Source organism: Magnolia sinica, chromosome 2, assembly GCF_029962835.1.
Source record: "Magnolia sinica isolate HGM2019 chromosome 2, MsV1, whole genome shotgun sequence".
In the NCBI taxonomy this organism is placed as follows: domain Eukaryota; kingdom Viridiplantae; phylum Streptophyta; class Magnoliopsida; order Magnoliales; family Magnoliaceae; genus Magnolia; species Magnolia sinica.
In genome coordinates, this window is record NC_080574.1 from 43,623,218 (window position 1) to 43,640,773 (window position 17,556).

Sequence of the window (17,556 nt, forward strand, 5' to 3'; positions counted from 1 at the left end):
TTGCATTTGAAGTTGCCAGGAATAGGCGGCCTAAAATGATGGGAACTTGAGCGCTAGCATTTACACATGGTTCAGTGTCTAGTACAATAAAATTCACGGGGAAGTAGAATTTCTCCACTTGGACTAGCACATCCTCTAAAATTCCCCTTGGTACCTTAATAGAGAGGTCAGCAAGTTGGAGTGTAATCGTGGTTGGTTTAAGCTCGCCTAACCCCATTTGTTTGTAAACTGAATAAGGTACTAAGTTGACACTTGCACCCAAATCTAGTAAAGCATGCTCAATTTAAAAATTTCCAATAATACAAGGAATAGTGGGACTTCCCGGGTCTTTATATTTGGGTATAACCTTTTGTTGAATGATAGCGCTCACTTTCTCAGTAAGGAAGGCTTTTTTGTACACATTTAATTTCCTCTTTACAGTGCATAAGTCCTTGAGATATTTAACATATGATGAAATTTGTCTAATGACATCAAGTAGAGGAATATTAACAGTAACCTTTTGGAGCACATTTAACACCTCTTGATATTTCATGGGGACAGTCGGATTCCGAGGTCTAGATGGGAATGGAACTAGAGGCTCATATGACTTAGTCTCTTTATCCTTTTGCTGTTGCGGCTCTTGAACCATTGCCGATTCATCATTTTCTTGAGACAGTGGCTCATCCTTCTGTATTTCTACCTGTTGCATTATCTTGTTATCGACCCATTTTCCACTTCTCAAGGTAATGATGGCCTTAGCTTGTTCATGATGTAGCTCACTTGGATTTGAGTCTCCAATGAAATATGTATTTCTAGGGTTTGATATAGGTTGAGAAGGAAGAGTGCCTTTTTGTAACGTCTCAGAAAAATCCGTACAAGGACCCGAATACCACCTCAGGCAGAAATCACCCAGGACCAAAACCTTTAGAAATTAGGTTAATGTTAGCAAGTGCTAAACTAGAGTACTTGTGAAATTAGCACTAATCACTTTAAATATGATCTGCAAGACTTAAAACGTGCAGTATCATTGATGTTACATTACCTTGAAATCTAGAATCCGTCCTTAAACCCGGTTGCTCTCGGGAGCACACCGAAACTCCTTATCGGACCTGGACCGCATGTCGAAAGTCCGAATACCCTGAAACTATACCGTTATGACCGCATTACTGGACTTGACAACTCCCTCAGAAATTAAGTCTTAATTATGTCTAGAAATGCACAACTTGAGCCCGGAGCGAAGTGTGTGAGAAACATGAAAATATTTAGAAATAAAATTCGAATTTAAGTAATCTGAGTCGTGTCGCTTGCGGGTCAAATATAAGGATTCAGACCATCAGAATCTGACCCAAATACACCCTCAGATCAGGAGAAATGTCTCACACATGTCGGTGTACTTATGACCCCGATCGAGTGACCGTGACTGTTGAACTGAAACTGGTCCGCCACGGCTGATCTGTAAACCCGATCGGAACGAAAACTCAGCCTGACCTAGATCCATGGTTAGGGAGCTTAAGTTCGGCTACACGTGGAAAAAGGGCCACCAGAAGTTCTCCGTTGGACCGGAACAGTCCATATTTGGATATAACCTAAGTATACTTTGGCCTTGGGGCCATTCCCATCAAACCTGGGCCTATATAAGGACCTTAAACCCTCTCTCTCTCATCTCATACGAATTTGAGAAACCCTAGGAGAGAGAGAAAAGAAAAGAGAAGGGAAAAGAGTGAAAGTGAGAGTGAGAGTTGGAGATTCTTCCTGAGATTCGATCCTGCTACTCCACGCACTCAACCGCCATTCCTGTATCGCTATACAGGCGATTCTGACTCCGTACTTAGGTAAGAAAACCTAACCCTAACTTGTTTTAAAGTTTTCAATTATTGTAATAGATGAAACAGCTAACCTATTCCCTATTATAAGTTATTGTGGTGCCGTAGATAAGACTTAACTTTTAAAACTGAGTTCGTTACGAGTCTACCGGTGAAAGGTGCGGACTATAAACGTATAGGTTATGGTTTTCAAGGCTTTCAATATCGGCTAATGGTTTATTACTGACGTGGGTGCTATTTCACATGCCAAATGCGATGCCTGTTTTACTTTATGTATGTATGTATATATATATATATATATATATATATATATATATATGAACTATGTTGGGTATATTGTAATCCGTGTGTTTGTAGAAATGATCATATATGTATGGAATTTGAAATTATGTTTGCCATGATTAATTGCCATATATATATATGCAAGATGTATGTGTAACAACTCCTTGATGAAAGGATTTGCCGAAATACATGTTATCCCAACATACGTCGCGTATGTTATAAAGTGTAGCCTAGGTGTTTGTGAAAATGTTTGAATGAGTGGAGGATTTGCATTCGTGCTCGCCATGACAAATTGTTATGGGTATATGGTTGTAGTGTAGGCGATAACCCCTTGGCGAAAGGTTTTGCCCTAATACATATTATAATCAACATACGTTGTGTATGTTAAAAAAGGTGGTCTAAGTATTCGTAAAAATGTCTGAATGAGCAAGTACCTGACATCAGTACTTTATTTGGGTGTTGAGATAAGATTCTCAACTACCTTGACTATGTGTATGATTTCCTCCATGTAATTTATATTATATTGTCGGTTTTACTTGTCAAATGTGTATGTGTGAATTCCTGTGTATGTTGTACTTCATAACATGCTCATATGGTTATAGGATTGGAATTATATGTTTATTACTGCTTTGACTATTTCATACGGATACTTGTTTTAATGGAATGTGTTTGGGACTGCGATATAGTCCAGGCAATCAGTAACGGGCCCTGATTTGGTGGCTGAGGTTGTTTTCACCCCACAGGACGTATTCGATGAGTCCGAGCCATACTTCAGTTGTCGACAGTGGTTAGGCCACACGGAGTGCTCGTGCACTTCATGTCGATCAATTCGATGTGCGCTCATACCAGTCGAGCTCGTCAAGTAACCCGATTGACCCGATGTATGTTCACCATGTATGGACGCTACTACTTGAATCTAAGGTGCCAAACTCACTAGTGAAAAACCCCTTTAACCTTGATACCTCGATCCGCTAAGACTCATGAGCCGGGCATGGTGGTATGGGACACCGTGGTCAAGCTGTCGGCCTACGCTGGGGTGACGAGCCTCTCTATAGTGTCCAGTGAGCAACACAGTCTCGTGAGCCGAATACAGTGGTATGGGATACTGTATTCGAGCTATCGGCCTACACCGATAAGGTGACGAGCCCTTTGTAGTGATCTCGAGCATATACTAAGACTGCGTAGAGGCGACGAGCCCTTACATAGTAACAAGAGTACACTAGGCCTGCACTGATAAGGTGACGAGCCCTTTGCAGTGACCTAGAACCGCAATATCGTATGAGAATTGCTAGGACTGATGACCCTAGAATGGATCATTGTTTGGAAATTGATATAAGGGAGGTACCTTAGTTCCTAATCCTGCTGTATGAAAAGGACTGATAAGAACTTGGTAATCATAATCATGCACCACATTGCATGAGCCGTTTGACGATGTGTAGAGAGCACGAGGAAGTGACTGACATGCGCGACTGTTAGATGAAGATTGCTGAAGGAGTGCAGGCGAGGGCATGCATCATTTATTCATACCATTCTTGCATTAATCAGAGTACTTAGGGATGTTCGATTGTATTACTTTATCATTACTGCTTGACTGAATTGATAACATGTTAACCTTTGCTTTATTGTTCCACTGAGTTGATCACTCACTCCCACATTACGGGACGATGTCTTAAACACCAACCAGACTCTATCTTAGATGCAGATGGAGACCCGACTGATGAGGTGGAGGCAAACTTTGTCGACGATGAGGAGGCATTCTCATATATGCAGTATTCAGGCGAGTTCTCATAGACCGTTTCTGAATCGACGGGGGCTTCAGGGTTATACTTATAGTGGACTGTTATATTTTTGATATTTTGTATTTTGAAACAATACATGTAATTATTGACCTGACAATGCATACATACTTTGGGGACCTAAACTAGTTTATCAAGTTATACATATTTGTTTTAGTCTTCCGCTTGCGTATTACAACTGTCCCTAAATTATGTTTTGCTGATTTGGCTTAATCTTATTCATGTTTTATGCACTAATACAGACAACATTTAATCATCATTAAATATGTTGCATAAGTGAGGCGTTGGAACTCGGGAGTTGGACTTTTACTCGACCCCCGATTTTCAGGGTGTTACACTTTTTCCCTAGTATTTAGTTGAGTCTCAATCCTAGCCACAGCTGTCTTTAATTCCTGATTTAATTGGATTAGAGACTGATTCATTTGAGCTTGAGAGTTCATGAATGCGGTCAATGCATCCTCCACAGATGATCACTTTGGAGGGGGCACATATGGTGCATTGTTAGGTGCCCCAAAAAAGTTGTTTTGTGGAGGCATTTGAGGTGCATTGGGCGCATTAATTTGTGGTCCATTCCTCCAACTAAGATTAGGATGGTTACGCCAATTTGGATTATACGTGTTTCCCATTAGTTGCATAACTGACCTTTGGGAGTTATTTATAGCATTTGCTTGGTCATGCTCATGCGTGATATTTTGTACAACTGAGATTATTAGACAATCCATTGTGTCATGGTCTATACCACCAAAAATACTACAAAAATTACCTAAAGAAGTGTTTGCTTTAACCATATCAACCTTCCTAATTTCCAAGGCTTCGACCTTTCTAGCCATTGCAGCGAATTTTGCATTAAGGTCGTCTTTCTCTCTTAGGACATACATTCCCGCTTTCTCTCTAGGAATGGGTCTAGTTTGGTTTGATCTAGCAGAGACATCCCATGTCTGCGTATCTCTACTAACATATCTAGAAAATCCCAAGCCTCATTATGATCTTTGTCAAGAAAGGTTCCACTACACATCATCTCTATGAACTGACAGGTACCCATGGTGAGCCCCTTTCGGAAAGCATCAATACGTGCCATGGTTTATAACCATGATGTGGATAAGTAATTAGAATGTCTTTGAAGTGGTCTCAAGCTTGAAAAAATAGTTCATTCCCCTTTTGGGAGAATGACATGATTTCTTGTTTTAGTGCATTTGTTTTGTGCTCGAGAAAGAACTTTTTCAAAAACTCTCTACTTAAGGCTTGCCATGAAATGATGGTATTAGGTCTTAGAGAGTTGAGTCATGCTTTGGCCCAATCCTTTAGAGAAAATGAGAATAACCTAACCTTAAGTACATCCCTATTGCCGTTATTTACTTGTAATGTTATAATTACTTCCTCAAAGTCCTTGAGGTGCAAGTAGGGGCTTTCAGAATCCAAGCCATAAAATTTAGAAATTAATTGAATTATACCTGGTTTAAAATCAATGTTCCCTGTATAAGTATGAAAAACTATGCAAGATGGTAAAGTTGATCTCTTAAGGTATAAATGTTCACGTAAAGTCCGTGATTGGTTTAACACATTCCTATGAACTTCATTTTCATCCTCAAGAGGAGGATTATGTTGATTTTCTCTATTTTGATTTATAGTTGGGTCTGGCAGATTTGAATTTGGATTATCAACTGGGTCTGCTATTGTAAGACCCGCATCCTAGACCGTATCATTCCGTGGACTTCCGCGGTCTTCCCGGTTGAATTTCAGCAACCTTCGACCCTTAACCAGTATTTGTGCGCGACCCTGAGTCACACGCCATCAACCTGAATCGACTCAACTCAAGACTTGTACCTTAACGACCGCGCCGTCGCCGTGGTTCCGATGCCGCGTCTTGCTTGCCGATCCGATACTCTGGCCAGGAGATGTGGGTCAGCGTTCGGTGCGAGAAAAACGCCGCGCGTGTGAATTTTGAGAGAATCTCTACGACTTGTCACATCAATCCATCAATCAATCAATCCCATCATGTCAAGTACATGTCAAGTACACATCACCTCTCACCCATCTCTAAGCAATCCCCAAAGTCAAAAAGTTTCTTACAGGCCCATATTTTTCTTACAACATTTACCCCTAAAGTCAAAAAGCTCTTACACATCCATCACTCACCACATCCATCACCCATCCCTCTCTCTTTACAACCCTCTCTCCCATTTTTTCAACTCATTCCAAGCAACCCAAAAATAATCCCACGTCCAAGCCTCTCCCATCTCTCCCAAGCTACAAGTGTGGCCCACTTCCTACCCTCCCTCATCTCCCATCTCAACTATCCAAACTCCATCTCCTCCGTTAGGATCGAAGCTAAGGAGCAAAGGAAGCTAAGGAGCAAAGGAAGCCAAGGGAGCAAGAAGGAGGCGGTGGGTGATCTTGGATCTCCACTTATTTGTTTGTTTTGTGATTTAGGCTTTGTATCAAAGAGGGGCCCATAGTGGCGGGGCCCCTCCATCCTCACTGATGTCTCTCCCTTTCACTCTTTCTCCCTCTCTCTTTTTATGATCATGGCCCACATATGATATGTATTTTTACCCATGCCATCCAAATAGTGGGTCACTTGATCCCTTTTTGGGGCCTACATGACCGGGTGGTCACCCAGGCCCGGATGAAAGGGAAACACAAATATTAGCCTGATCCTAAACAGGTGGTCCATGTGGGACCCACCTTGATGGGGCGTATACCCACACCGTCTGTCACCGTGGAGGGTGCACTGACGCTGGGGGTGTACTAACTGTGAAGTGTTAACTGATAGTGGGTGCACTAACGTGGGTGTTCAGTGAAGTGTGTGCAGATGGTGGGGTCCATGGGACCCACCCACATCATCCATCCATTTTGGTGGGCCACGCCACACGCATGTGGTGCATCCCCAGACCACAGTTCACGTGGTAGACTGAGTGAGAGATACCTCGTTTCAACGCTGGGACCCACCCAGCTCTATAGCTCAGGTGACAGACCGAGTGAAAGATGCCTCGTTTCAACACGTGAGGTCTTGGTATCGATCCCTGTGGCGGTGGCTAGCATGGAGTATGTGTACTGACATGGGCGTGTGCTGATGGTGGGGTCCAGGGGACCCATCTACGCCATCCATCCGTTTAAGATGGCCCCACCGTGATGCATGTATTGTGTCCACCGTCCATCTGACGGTGGGACACACCCCATGTGTGGGGCCCTCCTTGATGTAGGTGACCGTCCAGGCCACGGCCTGGACGTTGCATTTACATATAGATATATTATATTATATATATTATTCATTATATATTATATATTATATGTACGCATGAGGGTGGGCCCTACGTGGGACCCACCTTGCCCCTTTAAATGCATAAAGCTGCTCAGCAGCAACAACTTTATATAAAATAAAGATATATTATATATAATATCTTATATACCTTATATGTATGGAACGATGGGCCCTACATGGACCCACCTCTGCTTAAAAAAAAAAGAAGAAGAAAAAGATGCAGCAATGCTGCTCTCTCTCTCTCTCTCTCTCAGTGTCAGCAGCTAGTTCTGTGGGTCCCATCTGTTTCACCCACACCGTCTATCTATGGGACCCACCATGGTGCATGTGTTGTATCCAAACCGTCCAACCATCTGTGAGATCATTTTAGGACATGGGGTAAATGGGTGAGATCCAAAGTTCAAGTGGACCCCACCATTTGCAATAGTAATGGGGTACAATGGCATCCACCATTTAAAACTTCTTAGGGGCCACTGTGGTTCCCACTCAAGTTCATATTTGTTTTCATTTCACCTATCTCTATGTTAACTTATGAATAGTTCGGATCTCTCAAATATACATAAGGGTGGGCCCGATTTGATATACATGAGGCCCATCGGTGCGGCCTATTTGATGTACGTGAAGCCCGTTGGTGTGGCCCATATAGTGTGGACTATGTGATGTGGCTCGCTTGACATAAGAGGCCCATTGAGATGTATTCGAGGTCCTGGTGCGAGGCCCACCTGTTGTGTGTATTCGAGGCCTGATGTGTTGTATGTTGGCCCGTATGATGAGGCCTATGTGACGTAAATGAGGCCTATCATGATTGTACGTGAGGCCATGGGCCCACTATATGTTTAGCCATATGTAGGTCACCCCTTGGGAGCAATGTTGGTTTGACGTCCACATTGTAAGTATAGTGTTGGTTAAATATCCGCATTATGACTCTCCCTAGGGCCCATTGATAGGCCCGTACATATAATGTGTAGGCCGTCTAGGCCCATCTTTGTTATGAACCGCATCCATTACCATATAACATGTTTAGTATAGTTCTATGATTCACGATCATACGCAATATATGTATGCTTGATATGAGAAGTGACTGATCATAGCATATGCCTTCAGGCAGATTATTTATGGGCTCCCGAATAGGTGGTGCTGCCCTACATGAGCACGCGATACGTGTAGGATTGTCGCATGATTGGATAGTGTGATTCATGCATTTCACATTGGGTGATAAGGTTACTGTACGCCCTAGCGACATCAGGGTCGTAGCCTCCACAGGCATATCGTGGCTAGCAGGATTGGATAACGAAAATCTTGTTCTACATGGGGTGCTTAGATATCTCTGGGTGAAAGTCCTCAAACCCTTATAGTACCAGGAGGTTGCTCCAACGTCTAGACCAAGTGGGTGCATGAGCGCTGAGGGTCGATTACCAGATGGTCGTGCTTTCCACTATGTCGTGGTCGGTTGGAAGGGGGTGCGGCCTTACCTGCCCAAGAGGAGGGGGTAAAGCTAGGCTGAGTTTGACCAGCTCGAGGAATGGGTCCGCTATCGACGAGCCGAGCCCGATATTGGCAGGCGGATAGTGAGGTCTCTTCCACTCACCTTATTATGCGCGATGGGGCGGTAATCTGGTTAGAGTGTACTAGACCCCGGTGATATTTCAGATTTGAGCTGTATTGATATGTGGGCTTAGATGAGGATTCGCATGCTTGAGTTACATTTCGCACCGCATGGCCTTGGTACGGCTAATAGCATTCACGGATTCATCAGCATATTCCGCATTACTCTGATATTGCATAATTGTATTACTACCTTACGCACACACTTACACCACCCTCTAAACTTTCTATAAGCTTATGCACGACCGTTACGTACAGGTGACGTTGGACCGCAGGAGCGCATAACAGATTATCTTGGAGCTTTTTGTCCATTATCATTGTATTTCCCTTTATGCTCATTGTACTTGTAAAGTTTTTGATCATAGTAGAAATGTGATGGAGTTTTTGGTTGTTGTTTGTGGGTTATGCCTTTGGTTATGCTTATTACGAATCAAACTGATGTTGAAAATCCTTCTCGTAGCATCCCAGCATCGGAACCTGGCGAATGGGCACTGGGATCAAGAGGAGGATTATTTTGATTTATAGTCGGATCTGGCAGATTTGGATTTGGATTATCAACTGGGTTTGCCATGGAATCCAAGTGATGTTGAGTGCCTCTTCTAAGTGAATGATCAAGACCTGGAACTAGTCCCCCTTCAGAGGAGAGTCGATTGTTTTGATCCCTACTCCAACGGGTCATAAACCATCCACACCACACAACAAATACCATTAATTCAAATAACAAATATGATACTTAAAATAAAAATAAAAACTTAACCAACAACCCTGCGGCAAGGTCGACCATGAGGGTTCAATCCACAAAGCAAAATAAATCAACCTAGGCGGCAGGGCCGACCGTGAGGGTTCAATCCACAAAAAAATAATAAAATAAATAAATCAATCAACAAAGTAAAACTAATGCAGAAATTAAACAATGGTAATTTGAAAAATAGATTCAGCGGATGATCTTTGTGATCAAACATCAACTGAAGGACAACCATAACACTTGGGTGATAAAATCCCAAGCAGGGCAACCTTATGTCATAATTAGTGCTTGAAAGACCCAACTAAATTTATTTTCAAAGAAAAGAAAAGAAAAAAAAATCTATAGAAAATTTGGAGGGTTTAGAAGAGAACTTACCTTAGAAGAAAACTTACCTTAGCTATCTTGCACAGATCTGATCTATCTCAGTCTCTCCCCGGCAACGGCGCCAAAAACTTGATTGCTTGCCTCCAAGTGCAGAGGTTCGTAAGTAGTATCCCGTGAATACAGGGTCGATCCCACAGGGAGATGAATTGTGAGAAGAAAGAAAATCAAATGCAAAACAAACTAAGTAATAAAAATTAATCTGATGATTTGATTTTGGGATTTTTGAATGGATGTAATTCAACTGAATAAAATAACACCCAAGCTTCAAAGTTCCACACATAGGTTAATGTTCCAAAATCATGATGACTTGGATAACACAACTAGGATCTGAGCATTATGGTCAGCTTAATCGAAAAATAAAATAGTTTATATTTTAATAAATGATATAAAAGATTAGAAAATGATGGATTTGCACTATTGACATATATTCTCAAGCGCCAGTGATTTTAAGTATTCAATATCTATAGGATAATGAATATCAAAGAAATATAACAGGTTGAGAACATCTCTTATCTAGGAAATCTGATTGATCTAGGGTAAGTCTATCCATCAATGCGGATCTAATATGATGGAAACATATGGATCTCACAAGAGGATAAAAAATAAAACCTAAATAATAGATAACATGCATACACCATTCTTCTTATCATTAAAACAATCAATCATCATAACTTAAAGAAATATTAAACCCATGTGCTTTCTTTCTAGCTTGGGCTAGATGGAACTTAGAAAAACATAATTAAATTGCAGAAATAAAAACTAACAAGAAATAAAGAAAAAAATTGCAAATAGAAAAGATCTAAAAAAAACAACTTACAAAGCTTTAATAAAACTAAAAACTCTTTAAAAACCCTAAATTTTGCTTTGGGATGCCTTGAATAATGTTTAGGAATGCCCTACGAAGCCCTATTTATAAGTTGGGAACTCCAATTTTTGTATAAAGTTGAAAAACCCTAGAAACCGTCTAAAATATACGTATTTTTCTAAAATAGACTTCTCGCTGCATAGTTCGTATAAAATAGACTTCATGTTGCGCAGTTTCCCAAAATAAACTTTACAGCTTTAGAATACACTTTTTCAGGACGATTTCAGGATTCTTCACTTTAAATCTTCGATTCTCTTCATTTGTCACTTGGTTTTCTTGGATCTTTAATATGTGAATTCTTTAATCTTGGTCTCCTATGATCCATCCCTTGCCTTAGTGATTTTTTTGCATCAAATTCTTATTTTTTAGCACCATTTTTCAATCCAACCTCTTAAATTCATCTTACAACACCTACATGAGTAAAATAAAATATTAAGATGATTTATGTTCATAAAACTAAGACATAAATGGAGAAAATTATGCAATATTTGAGTCTCAACAATGTACGGAGTCGACACGCTCGCACTGCTGTTATTGGCAGCGTTCTCGCACAGATTGTATCCTCTTCATCGTGTGAGAGGAATTAGAGTACATGGTCACTCATACACACTAGCAGGAGGAACATACTAGCATATGCGATGTTGTAGAAGCTCGTTTACTGCCACTACAATATGAAGTTAAGAGAGAAGCAGTTGCAGGTAGACCGAGACATGAAAAAAATCAGGACCCGCTAGACCTGTTGTCTATATGTAACATGACACAGATAAGTGATGATGACAAAGACCCACTTTATGAGTGGGTCAAATGAACTGATTTAGATGATGTGAAGGGAGGCCCTGCTCCACAGGTAGCCGAGGGAGCAGCGTATCTGGGTATCGATGTCGATCAGGTAGTAATCCAATAGAAGGCGGATATAAACTCCTTTGATCTTTTGGTGAGGAGTTTGGCACGTTCCAATGAGGGTGAGGATGCATCTTCACGCCCCCTCCCCATTATCAGTCGTAGTGAGTGATGATGATGATGAGACTTAACCCCCACTCGACACTGGTCCTGGGGACGACGACGACGACGATGGTGATGAGGGAGGGGATGGAGGCACTGACACTAGTATAGGTGGTACTGGTGGGGGTGGGGGTGGCAGTGGTGGGGGGTACACGACGGCTCAGAGCCAACAATCCGTTGGCCAGTTCACTGAGGAGAAGAGTTTTGACCATGCCACTCAGGACGAGGACCATGGATCTCATCCACCATCCAGGGCGAGAGCATCAGAGCCCACATATATGTTCAAGCATCGTTCGAAGAAGAAAGTCAGATGCGCCGTGACTAATGCTCTCACACGCAACTTGTCATCTATAGACATAAGTTCAGATCAGGGGAGCTCCACCTCTGTCTCACCTTATGCTTATAGGAGATATCACGAGTATGGCCATGACAGCTCTAACATTCAGTCACACTCATCAACCCATGGGTATAAGCAGCCCGAATATAGTTCATCAAGTTATGACCCTTTGACAGGAGGATATTCGGGGTACCTGTATGATTGACAACAATACTATCAAGGAGTCGGGGTTAGACTTGATCTATTCCCTCAGCACCCTTTTCAGCAAATGTCGTCGATGTATGTCACACAATTTCCATATCTAAGCGTACTCGTACAGTTTGGGGAGGATGACTATCAGAGGTACATACCTCAATTGGTACGAGTAGAGGATGACATGGGAATAGTACTACCAACATGTTGGGCAACAATACTACTCTCAACTGCCATGGGATCAGGACTAATTACGAGCCACCTCGTCACTTTATGTGGGGATGAAACATGGCCAGAAATGTGTATTATTTTGAATTCATTTACTTTTACATATCTTAATTGTTGTTAGCTTACATTTGTATTATATAAACTCATTTTGGTTACTATTTGAGTAATTTTTTACGATAACGCATGCCTTTTGTTCCCCATTAAATGGAAACTTCTAATTTAATATATTCTTTTTGCAATTTTTTCATTTCTGAATATGTAAATATGTGTATTTAGGCATGTCCTGAAGTTTCACTGAAAAATTTCACCATTTTCTCTATGTTTCTCCCTTTTTCTTTGCATTTCCAATTATCGGCGATAACGATATTATATCTTTATCTCCAGCCAGTGAAACTTATAGCGATACGGACAACTCGAACACTAGTTACGGGGCATGCATAATGCTGATGTAACTACACATAGGGGAATGCGAGTGAGATGCACCTCATCTGTGGTCCACAGGTAACAGTTGGTAAGGGGGCCGACACCATTGTTTATGTATAAGTCTAGCTTGATGTTTATATGTAATGTCCTGAAAATCGGGGGTCGAGCATAGGCCCAACTCCCGAGTTCCAACACATCACTTATGCAACATAGATAATGATGATTTAATGTTATCTGTATTAGTGCATTAAACATGAATGAGATTATACCAAAAAAACATATCATACTTTAGAGACAAGCGAGTTTTGCAAGCGGAAGATTGTAATACATGTATAAGATATATGAACTATAGTATATCTCCGAAGTGTAATCATGTTACCAGGTTAAATATATACATGTATACTCCCAAAATGTACAAAGTGAATATACACGTGTGCTTCAAAATACAGAATAACAGTGTAAGAGTATCTAGTCAGTGTCCTTGTAGCCACGACGATCAGGACACAACTCACATGAACCTGCCCGATAGCTGCATGTAGGAGAATGCCTCCTCGTCATCCTCGAAGTCTGGCTCTGCCTCGTAGGCATCGCCACCACCTGCAGCTAAGATAGAGTCTGGTTAGTGTGTACAATACTGTCCCGAAACGTAGGAGTGAGTGATCAACTCAGTGGAGCTATAAGGCAAAGGTTAACATGTTATCAATTCAATCAAGCAGGAATGATAAAGTAATACAGCAATCCAGTCCTAAATACTCTTGTTAATGTAAGAATGGTATGCGATAATGATGCATGCCCTCACCTACACTCCCTCAGTGTCTTCATCTCACGGCCCGCATGACAACCTCTCGAAAGTGCTCTTCCTCGCCAAAGCACATACAGTGCAATGCATGCTCATGTTAGCCAATACTTAATTAGATTGATTCATATAATAGTGTTGGGAAGCCAAGGTACCTCCCTTGTATCATTTGCCCAAACAATGATCCATTCTAGGTTCGTCCGTCCTAGCTAGTCTCATATAATGTTACGGTTCTAGGTCATTACAAAGGGTTCGTCACCTGATCAGTGTAGGCTTAGTTTGTACTCGAGGTCACTCCACCAACGCCCTACCAACTGATAGTTTATTTTCGAAGGCTCGTCACCAATTCGACTGGGGACCACAGCTAGGCTGCGTCAGTGTAGGCCGACAGCTCAAATACAATGTCCCATACCACCGTATTCGGCTCACGAGTTTGGGTTGCTCACTGGACACTACGGGGAGGCTCGTCGCCCCAGCGTAGTCCGACATCTCAACCACGGTGTCCCATACCACCATGCCTGGCTCATGGGTCTTAGCAGATCGTAGTACTAACGTTACACGGGCTTTCCACTGGTAAGTTTGGTACCTTAGATTCAAACAGTAGCATCCATACATGGTAAACATACATCGGGCCACTCGGGTTACTTGACAAGCTCGACTGGTACGAGCATACGTCGACTTAATTGACATGGAATGCATAAGCATTTCGCTGGCGTCAAACAACATACGACTCAGATTCGTCGAACGTATCCATCGTGGCTAAATTAATTCGGCCACCCATCGTAAACCATTACTAATTGCCTGGGCTACATTGTAGCCCCAAACACACTCCAAGCAATAGCATTCACATGTGATAAATCCAAGACAGCATGTGACAAACAAATCTAAACATAAATTTCATTCGAACATTTCAACAAACACATACTACACATATTACCGCACATAGGCATTTCATCAGTAAATCACATAGTAGTAAGATAGGTTACACAAAGGAAACTGTAACTGTATATAAGGGATTTGAGAATCCTATCTCAACACCCTCATTACATACATTTAAACAAGCATTTTCTCATTCAGGCATTTTATCAAATACTTATACTACACATATTACACATATGCATTTAATTAGTTTAAAACGCATATCATAGCAAATCCTTCTACATAGGAGTTGCCATATCTAACAACAATCATGTATTCTCTAACGACAACCATAACAAACACGAAGCATAATTCCACATCCATTCAGACATTTCAACAAACACATGGAATGCATTTAAAACCAACATAGTTTACATAAATGTATAATTTAAGGAAAACATCGTATCTAGCATATGTGATAGCAATCAAGTCAGACATAAATCATTACTGACATTGAAAAGCCTTGAAAACTATAACCTAAAGATTTATAGTCCGCACCTTTCGCCAGTAGACTCGTAACAAACTCAGTTTAAAAGCTAAGTGTTTGTCTACGGCACCACAACAACCTACAACAGGGAATAGGTTAGCTATTCCACCATTTACACTATTGAAAACCCTAAAACAGATTAGGGTTAGGTTTTCTTACCCAAAAACGGAGTTAAAATCGACAGTGTAGCGATGTAGGAGGGTGAATCGAGGCGTGGAGTAGCAGAACAGAAGGACGACAGCAAACTCCAAGGATCTCCCTTCGATCTCCACTCTTTTCTCTCCATTTCTCTCTTCTCTCTCCTAGGGTTTGGAGAAATTCGTATGGGAGAGAGAGAGAAAGGTGGGTTTAAGGGCTTTATATAGGCCTAGAACTGATGCAAATGGCCCCAGGGCCATGGTATACTTAGGTTATAGCCAAAGGGCATCTGTTTCGATCCAACGGAGCACATCTGGAGGCCCCTTTTCCACATGCGGTCGGACTTAAGCTTCCTGACGTTGGATCTAGGTCAGGTTAAGATCTCAGCACGATCGGATCAGTGGATCGACCGCGGGGGACCAGTTTCAGTTCAACGGTCACTGGTGCTCGATCAGGGCCACAAGTGCACTGACCTGTGTTGGAAATTTTCCTTGATTGTCAGATTCTGACGGTCTGAATCCTTAGATTTGGCCTGCAAGTGAAATGACTCAATTCACTTAAGTCCCAGTTCACTTTCTAAAGGTATTCGCGTTTCTCACACACTTCGCTCCGGGCTCAAGTTGTGCATTTCTGGACACTGTTAGGACTTGATTTCCGAGATGGTGGTCAAGTCCAGTAATGCGGTCATAACCGTATAGTTTCGCCATCATCGGACTTTCGACGCACAGTCCAGGTTCGATACAGAGTTTCAAAGTGCTCCCAAGAGCAACTGGGTTTAGAGATTGATCATAGGTTTCTAGGTAACGTAGCATTAGCAGTTCTACTCGTTTTGGGTCTTGTAGTTCGTATTTAAAGTAGTTCAAGCTAATTCTACTGAGTATTCAGTTTAGTACTTAACTAAATTATGCCCTAATTACGACAGAATATGGTCCTAGGGCAGTTCTACGCTCATTTCTGGTACTTTTAATTAGTATATTATCTTAATTATTTTTTAGTAGTTCGTCATCAAGTCTACTTCATCTCTACTAAATTTCATTAGATTTTATTTTGTAAAAAAATTCTAAAAATTCTAGAAGCAGCAGCTGTCCAAACTAATGATTTTCGGACAGTTGTTACAACGACTTATATTTAACTACATTAAAATTTTTTTAATTATATTTTTCATTTATTTTTATATGAAACTAGACTTATCAAGTTTCAATCTGGCTTTTGAATCACCTAAATCGGAGTTATAATGAGGGAGATATGACTTTTCGAAGTCGGACGAAAAAACTACAGAAAACGGGCTGCTTGGCCCGCTGGGCGCCGAGGCCTTGCAGTCATGGCGATGCCATCGCCGCTAGCTGTCCTATTTGGGGGTGGTTTCACCATCCGATATTTAAAACAGGTGTATTTTGCAAACCGAAATGAGTTATTTGACGTGCAATATATGATTTTGGGATAGGAGAAGCTGATTTATCTAAATAACCTATGTATTTTATGATATTTCAAAAGGTTAGTGGTCAAAATCCACTTTATTTATTTATTTACTATTTATAGAAAGTTTTAGTTTTTAAGTATTGTTCTTCATCACCTAAACCTTAGGATTTGTGTCTAATATGAAAGTACTTAGAAAAATTTGAAGAATAAGGTAGTGAAAGGTGAGATTTTGAAGGAGATGGGTAAAAGAAAGCGATTTTAGACTTTGGAATTAAGTTCTGAGAAGTTAATAAGGTGTTATGATCGACCCATTGCCTAAGGACGCCTAACTCCAAGTTGGCAAAAATTCGGGGTGTTACATTATATGCTATAAAAACCATTTATTTGACCTGCCTCACCAGGTGGAAGGGACACCTCCAAAATCGTGATATTCTAAATATAAGATAAGCTGCATCACATGAATTTAGAAGTTTTATGCATGATTTTACAATGTTTCATATGGGCATAGCCCACTTGAATTATAAATGGGCCTAGTCTTTTAGACTAAGGACCAAACAGAGTCATATGGGCATATCCCACATGGTTTTACAATATTTTATATAGGCATAGCCCACTTGAGTTTTGGCACTAGGCGTCTCTGATACCTATATGTGTTGTTTTAGCATTTTCCTTTGTTATATGGAGTGCAAGGCTCTTAAGGTGTAAAGACTTTACATGTAAACAATTTACACGGTATCTTTAAAAGTGATTAAAAAAAAGAAGACATGACGTGCTAACAACTTATAAAGAATTTTACACCAAAATTTATTCAAATGTTTACATCTAAAAAGCTATGTTTAGTTTACACAAACACTTTACAATGTGACTATCTTCTT